Genomic DNA, 13,077 nt, shown 5'->3' with positions numbered 1-13,077 from the left:
GCAGCCCCGCCGCTCTGCGTACCGTGCCCGTGGCATCCGCGGCGAGGAGGCGGCGAGGCGGCGGCCCCGGCGCTCGGAGCGGGGAGCGGGCGGGAGCTGCCGGCACAGCGCCTGGGTGCGGGGTCTGCGCGTCTCAGCTATTTCTGGCTGGGAGGCTGTGCCCGCCGCATCCGCCGCTCCGAGCGGCTTCCGCGGCGCTCGGGCTCCTCGGGATGAACGCCAGGTGTGCCCCGGGGCGAGCGGAACGGGCCCCAGGGGCCATCGACGCGGCAGTGGGACACACCGCGGTCAGCCCCGCCGTGCTAGGGTACATCTGAGACCTCAACACCGTTTGCAAAACCTCTCCCCTTAATGAAGCATTGCTCACATGCTTGGCAGAGGTGGCAGCAGGGGTGGTAGCTAAGAGACTTCCTAGGGGTCGTGGTCCTGCAGAAGGTCTCTGCCTTCATCAGGAATGACAGGCAGGAGAGAGAGGAACCTGACCCACCAAGTGTAAAGGGATGCTGAGAACCTTGTTCTCCATGAGCATCCCAGCCTGCTCCCCATTTCTCCAATCCGTCAGAATGCAGGCAGTGCACTCTGTGCTGGAGAAACCACCCGCAGCACCCTCAGGGCTGCACTACTGGGTGTCTTGCCTGGCCAGCACTGTTCCCAAATGATGGCCAGAGACACATCTGCAAGTGGGCTACCAGGGAACAGTCACGAGAATGTTACTGAAGAGAAGTCTCACTGGCATGCCAAGTGTTTCATTGCTCCCAACTCGTACTGGGGACCTGGGGGTCCCACATCTGTGACTTCTCCAGATGCTGAGTCAATAGTGTTGTTCTGCAGCATCCTCTGAAAGCTCGTTTTGGCTCATTTCATCTGTTTTGGGCTGAAGAAGCACAGTCCAGTGGTTAAACTCCAGCCATTTAAGTAAAGGACCTTCCAGTCTCACAAGCACAGCTATGAAAATCACCAGGAGAAGCATCAGGGGATGAATATAATATAAGAGCTACCAGCAAAGAATCTTCATTCACACTGCTAGTGGAGATGGCTGGCACAGCTCACACACCATGAGGAACCAAGGGGTGAAAGCCCGGTGTCCCCTATAGTGTCTTTCTTTTTTTAGGCTCCCCAAGGCTGAGGTAGCACTCAGCTGACTTCTGATCTGCTGGAGCATGGTGCAGAAAACAGGTTGGGTACAACATGATGTCTTTTGATAAAACTTCAGTTTCATGTAAATGAGTTTCATATAAATAAGACCTTTATTTCCAGCCAAGAGCTACCACCATAGCCCAATCAATGCATGCCTAAAATTTTAGGGAGCAGCTAAGTTAAAATAAATTTCCAAATCTCTTTCACTGGTATCTTCTTTAGTCGTATGTATGATGAGCAGAAGCCACACAGCTTGCTCTCTCGCTCCAGACAAGCCAGTGCCAGTCCTGCAGCATCACTGGGGCTTGGAGACCTTGACTGCTGCCGTGCATCAGGAGACACTGTCTACCTCAGGAGAGAGAGACCACCATGCCAGCTTAGTAATGGGAGCTTGTGGGAGAAACAAATCCATGGGGACTTTCTAGAATGCCTCATGACTGTGATCTGCCACTGGGTCCTCAATATTTGATCCCCTGCTTCTGAGCAATGAAGAAGAAGCCATGGCTTTGCTGACTTACTGAACTGGAAGCCAACATGTTTGATCGCTTACATTGGCAAACACTGCTGGGAAATGTTGAATTCTCAGCAGATCTGGCAACCTTGCTGCTGGTGAGCTTCACCAGTCCCAAAGGAACACCCTGCCCCAGTCCCAAAGGAACACCCTCTCCCCTTCCTTTGGCCTGCCAAGACATCAGGGATCACACAAAGCTGGACAAACCTTGCCTGTCTGTAAGTCATTCCCTGGAGACACCTGTTTCTTGCTGCCTCTGGCCCAGACTGTGCCTAGTTGGAATAGAATAGAATAGAATAGAATAGAATAGAATAGAATAATAAACAAAAAAGGAAATAGACCAGCCCCAAAAGGGAGAAAAACCCCTTCATTTTCTGTTGTATACTGGGCCTCAGTGGCCATGATTTTGGCCCAAGAAGAGCCTTACAGGTACAGTCCCACAAGGGCTCATGGTTTTCAAGTCCTCCACATGCCTGAGAACCATGAGTGGTGTGTGGCTCAGCTCCAGCTCTGTGTGTGAAGGAGCACAATACCTCCTTCCTGCATTGCTTAGAACCTGCTGTGGTGTGGGAGAGATGTGGAGCTGCAGCCAGAGGCAGCAGGAGGATGAGGCACAGGGAGCTGTTGGGCAGCTGGGTCTCTAGCACTGCATCCTGCTGTCTGTATGAATCTCTCAATTGTAATTCCTCTTTTTCGTCGTTTATGGCTTTAATATTTATGCTGAATTTTTCCAGGCAGACTGAGGGACTCAGGCTGAATTTGTCTAGACACATTTCAAGCAAAATGGTGCGACTGTTCCTTGGAATGACATCTGTAGAAAAAGGCTATTGTGTCTATGTTTTTAGAAAAGCTGTTGGTTTACCCTTGGGCAGCACCAGTATCTCTGAGCTTCAGAGCTAAATACTGTCAGAGGTGTTGCCTTTAGCTGGAGATGTGCCTTTGAATACCCCTATGGAGCTGATGCTTGTGAAACTGGAAAACTGCAATTTGCCCAGATCGGAGGCAAACTTGAAGGGTCAGGCAATGAAAACACCCTTGAGTTCTTGATCCCTACACCTGGAGCCAGCTAGACTGTGTCCCAGGCTGGCAGCCCAGCTTGGCACGGCGCATGGCTCTGCCAGGATATCCCCGTGCCGGCTGCTCCTCACCAGGAGGAGTGGGCCAGCTGGAGTGTGGTGAGCACAGCGTGCCAGCCCGTGGCAAATGGCTGCCTGTAGGCAAACATCGAAGAGAGCCCTGACCTCCCTGGTGCAGGGGTGGGAGCCAGTGCAGGGCTCCGTGGGGCTCTGCAGTGTGGGCAGGCCTGGATACAGAACCTGGGAGGTGAGGCTAGAAATGGGCAAAAGCACAGAATGGCATTGCACAGTCCTGCATGTGCTCCCAGACTTTCTTATCTGCAAACTGCTTCTAGGAGAGAATTACTTATTTCCTTGGAGGGCTGATAGAATCATTACATTATTTTCTTGCTGTAAAAGCAGGAATGAATCTCTTCTCCCTGGACAAGAGACGGAAGCTCGCCCCTGTGGAGGTCGGATCGCGCCCTCCCCGGGGTGCTGCTTGGATGCCCCTGGCACGGCCCCGCAGCAATTCTGTGCCCATTCCCGCCCCGGCCGTGGGCATCCCTCGGTCTGGACTGCGGGGCACCGGGCGGCCAGCCGGGACACGGAGCCCAGGCGGCTCCGACACGGTGTGAGGGCCGGGGAAGCCCGGGCCGCGCAGGGCTGCGTCCCCGCAGACCTGCCGGCCTTTCCTGGCTCTGCCTGCCTCCTTCCCGGAATATCTCCCGCCTGCCGTAACTAAGGAAACGGAGCTCCTGCCGGCAGCAGCTCCTTGCACAGCGGAGGGCGGGGCAGCTGCGGGTGACCCCCGGCTGAGGCAGCCCCAGCCCGGCCGGGGAACGCCGCACAGCCCGCTCCCAGAGCCCGAAAGAGGGGCAGCAGCTCCGGCACAGCCCCCGACATGCGGCACAGGCTCTGTGCCCTCCTCTGGGGGCTGCCTGGCGGCGACCCCCGGCCCCAAGCAAGGAGCTTCTCCTTCCCTCAGGAGACCACGGGACTTAAGCTGTGCAAAAGGAGGAGCTAGAAGAGCTCCAGCAGAGGCTGAGCCACCATCACACCACCCACCTCAGTTCCGTTAATTAAAAAAAGTTAATTTCTTAATTTTCAAGTGCTCACCCCGGACCTTCTCAGGGCTCTTTAAAGGCAGCTTGCCATTGGAAATAGGTGAGAAATTGGGGCCAAAGCTACTATGTTGGGAAATCGTCTTTCCCCCATGCCAGCTCCCTTGTGGTTTGGTGTCTGCATGCTTATAATTTCAAATCTGCTTCAAAAATCACCCACCACTCAGACTGCGTGACCATGCACTAATCAGTTGCATTAAAATATGCTAATTGGCTCTTCCCAGTTGCCAGTCAGGTGGGGGATAGTGTGGTTCAGTACTTGCAGGCACAGGATTTCTCTGTGACTCTGTTCCTTGGCTGGCCTGGGTAAGAAATATATTCCCATGATGCTGCCCAGACACCACCAGCCCTGCTCCACAAGACACCATAGCTGGGCCTTCAGCACAAGCAGCTCAAATTGTCCAGGTCCCCACTGCATCCTAAACCCAGCACGGTCATCTTCACAAATGCCATCCCCAGCCCTCCCGGCTGTCAGCCCCTCCTGCCTGCAGCAGTGTCTGTGGATGTTCCCACCTGCTCCTGCATCACCACAAGCAAATGGTGCAACTTCTTGCTTGGGGATTTGCTCTCTTCACCCCAACAACCTGCCACTAATCAAATGCTCCTCTGCTTTACCCTACCCCGATACTGTTTTAACATGGAACAGTTCACTCACCTCTTGGAAGAAAGACCCAGTGGAGAGCTAGCCATTCAGGCTTGCACTTGATAGCCCCAGTCCAGCTTTTGTGCATCAAACATCCTTGCATTATTCTGCAAATAGGTAGTCTGAATTTCCCCAGAGGTCAGGCCTGCTGCTCACCTACCCTCAGTGGCAGACATTCTGACGTGGCCCCTTGTGTCTGCTCTCCAAGCCTGGGACGTGCCGTGTCACTTCCTTGGGGAGATGCACACAGAAAGGAACATGGGTTCATTCACTCTGTGTAAAACACATCTCCCTCTCTTAGGCAAAGGTGTATGAGAGAGAAACAAAATAAATACATGGTTATATGGAGCTTGAAATGGAGGTCATGGGTGAAATGTTTTCTGGAAGTCTCAGGGAAATGACCCCTCTGCTTCAAGAAGTGCAACTGGTAATTCCTGACTCAGAAGAAAAAGGTCCAGGCTGAGCACTTGACCTTCTGAAACAGTAAATGGCATTTTTATGATGTTTAGAGCAATGAAAGACTGATTGCAGATAGACGAGGGAAAAGTGGTGGTAGTTTTAATGAGAATGGCAGTGGAATATAGGGAAAGATGTAAGCTAACAGGCTGGGCTAGGAGAGGCAGTGAGGAAGATGCACATCATAAAATGAACCATACTGTTCTGGCCAGGGCTCTGCACGGGGGCTGTGTCTGCCCACATGCCAGCCTTCCTGGGAGCAAACACTCCATGCACTGATGTTCTCCCTGGCTAAAACTGTTGCCAGCAGCGCAGCTAGCTAATGTACAGTGTCACAGTCCTTTGTGAAAGTCATTAACTCTAAATAGGCTGTCTCATAAACAAAATGTTCCACAAAACCATATTTTCTAAGTAGCTCATTGGCCTTTCTTCTATGTAAAGAATAGTGCCTGAATAATTTTTAAAAAATTAAATTAAAAAAAAAAAAGAGAGGGGCTGGTTTAGGTCAGAAAACAGGTTTGTGTAGCTATCATTCTGTTTCTGGAAGTGGCTGGCAGCAACCACCTTGAGAAGAGCATAAACACAGAGCAGGTGGATGATGCTCCTTTAGTGTCCTCTCCCATTCACCAGCAAACACATTGTTCTTGAAAGAGATTCAGAAGCATATAAAATGTGGACATCCACAGCACTTTGCAGCAAGATGTTCCCTGGTGAAGCCACGCATTGTATGAAGTACACAACGTCTTTCTGTGTCTCTTCTGACCCACTGACAAGCTACTTTCACCCATCTCTCTGCCTGGAACATGTGGTCAACATTTGAGCCTAGTCAACAACAAAGAATTATTTAATACTTTCCCTGCTCATGCTGCTGGCTTTACCTATATTTTTACTATGTGTATAATTTATCACAAGCAACTTCATTCATCTTCTGTGAAGATAGGCTGAGAGAATTTGCGTTGTTCGGACTGGAAAAGATAAGGCTCCAGGGAGAGCCTACAGCAACCTTGCAGTACCTAAAGGCAGTGTACAAGAGAGCTGGAAAGGGACTCCTACAGGGGCATGTAGTGATAGGAAAAGGGACAGTGGCTTCAAACTGAAAGAAAGACGGTTTAGATTAAATATTAGGAAGAAATTATTTACTGTGAGAGTAGTGAGGCACTGGACCAAGTTGATCAGAGAAATTGTGGTGGCCCCATCTCTAAAAATGCTCAAGGCCAAGGCTGGATGTGGCTTTGACCAACCTGTTGTAGTGGAAGGTGTCCCTGCTGATGGCAGGACTTTGGAACTAGGTGATGTAGAGAGTTCCTTCCAACCCAACCCACTCTGATTCTATGGTTCTATTCTTTGCACCTCTTTTATCCCTCCCTTCTCTTCCACGTGCACTGAAATGAAGGGACCACTCAGGTGGAGAAAATATGGAGTTTATCAGGCTGGAGTTACACCTAGGAGAAGCTGGGAATGCTCTAACCCAAACCACTCTGATTCTATTCTTTTCACCTCTTTTATCCCTCCCTTCTCTTCCACGTGCACTGAAATGAAGGGACCACTCAGGTGGAGAAAATATGGAGTTTATCAGGCTGGAGTTACACCTAGGAGAAGCTGGGAATGCTCAACTGAACTGAAACCAAAAGGGAAATGTGAGTGAATGACAAACAATTTATGGCTAATAAAGCCACGCCACAACAAGGAGAGCAGTGGTGGTCACTGCTGATCACAGCCCTACATCTATCTGGTCCCTCCTCCACCTTGCCAGGTAGCTCAGCAGCTGGCAGCTCTGCCACTGCTTCAGCAGATCTGCTGGTGTCACAGGGAGAGCTGCACCATACCGAGACAAGGCAGGTGCAGCAGCTCTTTTGCTCTCTGTTGGTGACCAATGTAATATGTGACATAGCAAACAAGGAGAAAGCACTGCACCTCCCAAGCAAAGCTTGGAGGACTCCTGGAGCATTTTAGCCATGTACCAAAGAGCATCCCACTGCAGTGGGTAGGAGTCACATCTGATGTATCTTTTATCCTCCTGTACTGGGGATTGCAGTCCTGACCAGTGGCAATTTGGGGAGCTGTGGCTGGGGGATGCTGCTCTGCCTGTGGGTCCTGCTGGGGAAGAGAGCTGCCCTGCCAAGGCTGATCCCAGCTGCAGGGCTGGGGCTCCCCAGCGGAGCTGGAGAGGGAGGCAGGGCAGAGACTTCTCTTGGGTAGTGACGGATGGCTGGTGATGGCACTGAACAGGTGAATGGCTCCCACCCCACTCCCACAAACGTCCTCGCCCTGTGAGACCGCGGGCAGGCCACGCACTCCTCCCCTCCCCTCCCGCACCTCCTCCCTCCTCTCCCTCCTCCCGCTGCTCCCGGCGGGTTCCCGGCGCCATCTGCCGGCCCGGCCCGGCATCCCTGCCACGCCCAGAGCCGGGCCGTGCCGAGCCGGGCCGGGCCGCTGTGTCTCTTCATGTGCATCTGTCCCCAGCATCCCGCGGTCGATCCTCAGGGTGTGGCAGGTCGCCTGTCACGCGTGGAGCTGCCGCCCCTGCTGGCTGTGCGGGAGAGGGGCAGCAGCAGCCGGGGAGCCGGGGGGCCGTGCCCGAGGAGGTTTGGCGAGGAGGGTCGGTGCCCGCAGGGGGCCTGGGAAGCAGTGCCCCTGACCCTCTCATCCCGGCGATCACCCCAGCCTCTCTGCTGGATCATTTGGACCCCGACCGCCCATGTTCTTTCCAGCTTTCACATCACATGGAGATCCCCTCCATCCCCACACCTTCATCTCTTCCATTCTTGTTTCTCAGCTTCTTTACATCCTGTCCTCCACATCATGCCAGAATTCCCTCCACCCAAGCTGTCCACAGGGCTCTTCTTGGTCCTGGTCCCCTTGAACCCCCAAAAGTGACCTTGTCCCTGCTGTCCAGTATACAGCCAGTGCTCCCTCTACTCCCAGAGCAGAAGATACCTGCTACCCCCTCCAATTCTATGGGATAGCTCCCTTTTCCAAGCTATGAGTGAAGCACATTATAGCTTCTGCTTCTGGCACGCATTTTGGAAACCTAGCTGCTGGCTGTGCTTACCCCAAATCCATCAGACATGAATCTGAGAGAAGCAAGTGAAGACAAGTCTGGAGAAAGTCCAAGTCCTACTGTTATGGAACTTCTCCCTTATATTTACTCCTCATTTTTCTGTTTCTTCCCTTAGCTCCTCAGTGGGTTTTCAGATGGGTATAATTCACTCTTCTTCTTGCTATTTACCCTGTGATCCTCAGTAGTTATCCCCTACAGTCCTCCCTTGAGGAGAACCACTGCTTCTCCAATGAAGTCCTCTGGTTTTCCTCACTCAGTCACCCCTGCAAGGATGAAGAATATGACTGAAGGTGTTGTTCCACAGGAGACACCGCAGTGGCTCTGTAGTCCTTGGACTGCCACTGGCCTTTGGAAGTGCCCTGAAGCTTGTGGATAAGGGAAATTACCATTTGACACATACATGCTCTTTCTTCTGGCAGACTCATGTGAAGTTGACCTTGATGCAGTGCCATCAGCGCAACATTAGTCTTACTCAAAGCAGTGCTAAGGTCTTCATTGGTTTGATACTGAATACACCACGTGATTCCTGGAAACTGGCAAACAGCTATCCATGATCAAACTACAGCTTTCTTTTCCTACAGCTGAGAAAGAAAGTAGCATCTCCATGATTTTTCCTTGGCTCGTCTAGGCAGTTGATATTCCTAGAACAAGGTTTACCTTTCAGTCCTGTCTAGCCCAGAGGTGATATTGGCCTCAGTGGCCTGGGGTTTGCTCCCAGTATTTGTAGGGATAGCTTGCCCAGTCCACCCCCAGCCCCATCATTCTGTCACAGAGAAAGTCTTGCCTCCCCTGAAAGTCCAGGTCACAAGGGGGCTGAGAAAAGGTGAGTGTGGGGCTGCCTCCAGCCTCCTGAGAAGAGGACATAGTTCTGCCTCTTCTTCCTAAACACTAAATTGAATTTCTTCTCTTAAAGCAAGCCAGACAGGCTCCAGAAAAAGATGTTATTCCTCACCAGCAGGGACAGAGAGCTGCCCAGAGCATGCCCTGGCTGGTGTCTAGCTCAGAGCTGCACAGAATGCACCTTGACCAGGGGATCAGTGTGGGAATCCCCTCCATATGGGCACCTGACTGTCAGAGATAATGGCCCTTCTTCTGCACCAAATCTGGGGCTTAAATGTGCGCTTGGAAAATGAAGTGCCTGAGCCCAAGGTCCTCCTAAATCTGCCACAGTTTGAGCCCAGTGTCTTTCTTACCTAAGTTCTTACCTAAGTATTTGATGGCATGGCATGGCATGGCACGGCATGGGACCATCTCCTTCAATGGAGCTGGGCAAGTTTATGTGTTGCACATGGGGACAAAGAAAGGCAAGAAGCAAGATGGTTTGACTTGGCATTAGGTGGCTGAGGGCCTGGTCTCTGCTCCCAGTGCTGTTAATGCATCTTATGTAAGAGATCATAAAGGAAAACTGCAGCCAGTTTTGCTGGGTGAAAACTGGGATGGCTGGAAATGAAGCAGGCAGAATCTGGCCCTCGTCTGGCCCTCCGTTAAAATCAGTGAGTAAAAATCACTGCCACCTGCAGTGTGGCTGGGTGGTGGTCATGTGAGGTACACGTAGTGCACTTTGATGAGCAAAAATAATTTAGGAACTGCTTTTACAGACCCAGTGGAGGGACATCTTGATGGCAGAGGCAGCAGCCATGTGACAGTGGGGAGAGAGATTGCTTCTCCCAAGAGCACTGCTGCAGCAGGCAGGAGGATTAATCCAAGTCTATTTTCTGGAACTGATTTAACACTGTGTTCATTTATCTGCAGCTTCTGCTGAAACGTTTCATATTTCAGATCTGATTTCAATGTTTCCAAGGCTGAAAGGCTTTTTTCTCTAGGGAGTAGCAGTTCTACAAGAGAACAACAAGTAGGAGCCCTAGGGAAGCAGCAGAGGGAAGGAATATTTTATCTTTAGTAACTGGTCATTTCCATTTTGGAGGCAGTGAAAGAAAAACCATCTGGTGTGTGCTGAATATTCACTACTTAAACAATGACTTGGTTATGAATATGTGCATGTGTTATTGTTATTTATTATTTATAGGATTCCCTAGGTGTGCTTGACACTTCACAAGCAGAAAGGAAGACCAGGTCTCCTGCCTCTTGTGCCCAGTATAAATTTGACACAATGCTGAAAGCATCCAACGATGGCAGATGAGGATTGGGCAGCCAGCTGGGGGTGAGAAGGAAGATGTCAGACCTGTGAAAAAGGGCAGTGCACAATTTCTGGAGCAGTAGCTGCTTCTCATGACAGAAGATTGCTTCGGAAGACCATCCTCACAGATTCATGCCTGTTAGTTTGGGGTTTAATCCTCCCTTGAATGAACACCATTTCCATTTATTAGTTTAATTTTCTACTCCTTAAGAGCTCTGTTCCTGCGATGTCCTGCCTGGAAATGATGCAGAATGTCAGGAACCCTGCTCCAATAACTTTCCATGACAGCCACCTGGGAGTGATGGGTCTGCTCAGTTGGGTTGAGCATTGTGGCTCAGGAGCTCAAATCAGTCAGCTGAGACAAATGTTTTTAGATATATTTTACTGTGTACTTTACCTGATAGTTAAAGTATCTTGAAAGCTAGAAGAGTCCCATCTAGTGGCAGCATGACACCTTGTTGTCAGGATATAACATCTGCTACTGAGGTCTGCTGAGCATGACGGGAATTCGAGACCACCCTGGCACCTGCAGATGATGCTCAGAGCTTTGCAGGAACAAAATGCCTGTGCTACTTTCCCCTCTCTTGTCCTTCTTCTTCTTTTCACTGCTGGAGCTTTTCTGCAGGGGGTTTTGCTGCAGCACTCAGCCATTCCTCTGGTGATGAGACATTATTATGGGCAGGGTTTGGTGAAGGGAGCAGCCATAGGCACTGGAAGGGAAGAATCTTGAGTCTCTTAGGGGAAGAATTTCCACACCATTCTGAGGACAGAGTTCAGGGGCATTTGCAAGGCCAGGGGGATGGAGGAGATAGTGGACAACAGCCAGGGACAACACCCCTGGCCTTGAGCTTGGGCCCAAGAGTGCCTTCCCTCCCGCAACACTCCCTTCCCACCTATCATCAACATTTTCTCTTCCTGCTGTTTTGCTCTGGCACATTGAAATTTACTTGACTGCAAAAATTTGTTTCCTGACACCACCAACAAGCAGCAAATAAATGAAATGTTGATTTTTGCAACAGCTTTCCTGACACAGCAGGGCATATCATAAATTGTGGCTTAGAGCCCTTTTTTTCACACAGGCTGTTGCTTCATTGCATGGGCAGCTAGAATGGACCAGAGCATCATGAACAATGTGATATCCCAACTCCTTGGAAACATGTTACCATCTCTTCATTTGTTAATAAATGTCCTCCTCATCAAACTCCTCAGCACAACTGAAGCAGCACAATGGGCAATCTTCATAGCTTAAAAGCCAGCTGCCTAAAACCATACTGTTGGTCTGCCTGACCTCAGTGCTGGATGCCCCTCTCAGGGGCTTGTACAACAGGAACAATACACCAGGACCCTTGCTCTTTCTTTCAGAGGTTTTCAAACACAATCCAAGAGGCACAATTAATGAGTATTTAAGCACTTGGATGGCTTCATCTAGGAAAGACATGATAGCCACTTTAAAGTATGTAAGAGACTGCAATGAGAAAAAGATTTCTTTTTCTGAATCCACCAGTATAAGGACTAATACCTTCGACTGCTGGAAGGGAGTGCCACATTATGTGTAAAATGAATAAGAAGAAATTCTGAATACATAAGAAGTAGCTGAATGGAATTCCTGGAGGTGGTGAAGAATCTCCATCACCTGAGATCTTCAGGACTTTATCAGAATTTTGTCTGCAAAGGGTGGGTAAACTTGAAACAAGGGTATGGAAAATTGGGAAAGATGGTTGAGTTGGCCTCTGAAGGCCATTTCTCACTAGAAGTAGAAGCTTAGCGTTAGATTTGTGTTTATGGAAGATCAGATCCTGACAGCCTGTGTAGTGTAACCCAGAACTGAATGAGGAAAGGCTGAGCACCCTTTTGCTCTCAGTATTCGTGCCTCCACCTAGATAGATTTGAAGCTGATCAGCATAAAGGCATGCAGCTCAGCCATGCTATATTTATTTTGTTGCTAAACTGGGGACATTAGGCTGTCCTGTAACTTTTCTTGGCCATTCAGTTTTACCTAATCAAACAGGAGGCCTCTCCAGACCATTGTGGGTGCTCAAATTTTGAAGGCTAACTACCCAGAAAAAGAAAAATCAAACCAAACCAGAAACCACTTCATAAAATTTGTAGTTAAGTGACAATTTAAATCAAGCAGCACCTGGTTTACCATGGAGAGAATTCATTTCTTTAAAAATGTCACAACAAATAACAGAGGTTAAGTTACTCATTCCAAAGAAAAATCACAACCAGACTGTATCTCGAACAATAAATGAGCAGTGTGGACTAAGGCAATGCACATTTTGAGATGGATGAAAGTATACATAATTTGGGATGCAATTTAAAGCGAAACCTTCAAGGACAGGGCAGGCTGTATCAGAGCATAGCATCAACTGGAATGGTATTTTACTCTGTTTGAAATCTCTGAGCACAAAGAATTAGAAGATCAGGGGAGGAAGATAGGAAAACTGTCATCTGCCAGTCATTATCAAAGGTAGCCCAGATGATTGAATGGGAGGATGGAGTCACCAGCTGGCTGACAACTGATAAATTCTGTCAGTGGTTTCCTACCCTGCTTGCTAAAGGGACATATTGGGAAAGAGTGCATACTAAGGAGAGTCCCTGCACACAACTGGCCAGCAGGGAAGAGTAGAGTGCTGACACTCAGAATCATCAAGGCTAGGGAGAGAGAGGGACTGGCTGTGGTATGCTGTGCTAACTTCTGGAGAACATGTTCACAGTAGGTAATGAGAACAATAAACTCCTCTCACATGTGTTTCTTATGCCCAACTGCCAAATTCTTCCAGACAAAGGCAGATAGCATAACCCTTGCCATACTCAAAAGACAAGAAAATCTTGACACACAAGAGAAGTGATTTTACTTACAGTTGAAAAGCAGAATGGGGAAATACTCCATCTCCTGGGTCAAAACCAGACTCAGAGAAAAAAAAGGGAGAAAATATTTCTGAGTGTCACA

At 49.7% G+C, this 13,077-nt stretch overlaps 1 protein-coding gene across 1 annotated transcript in view; it reads right to left on the bottom strand.

Moving 5' to 3' along the window:
- Positions 1-214, bottom strand: part of TMEM63C (transmembrane protein 63C) — a 31,801-nt gene extending 31,587 nt beyond the window's left edge. The window contains exon 1 of the mRNA XM_039705477.1: positions 23-214. The gene's annotated coding sequence lies outside the window, so the exon portion shown is untranslated. The remainder of the gene's footprint in view (positions 1-22) is intronic.
- Positions 215-13,077: the final 12,863 nt, after the last annotated feature.

Source organism: Passer montanus, unplaced genomic scaffold (assembly GCF_014805655.1).
Source record: "Passer montanus isolate IOZ18808 unplaced genomic scaffold, ASM1480565v1 scaffold18, whole genome shotgun sequence".
Taxonomy (NCBI): Eukaryota; Metazoa; Chordata; class Aves; order Passeriformes; family Passeridae; genus Passer; species Passer montanus.
The sequence above is the reverse complement of the archived record's forward strand: the minus strand, read 5'-3'. Positions and strand labels throughout refer to the sequence as shown.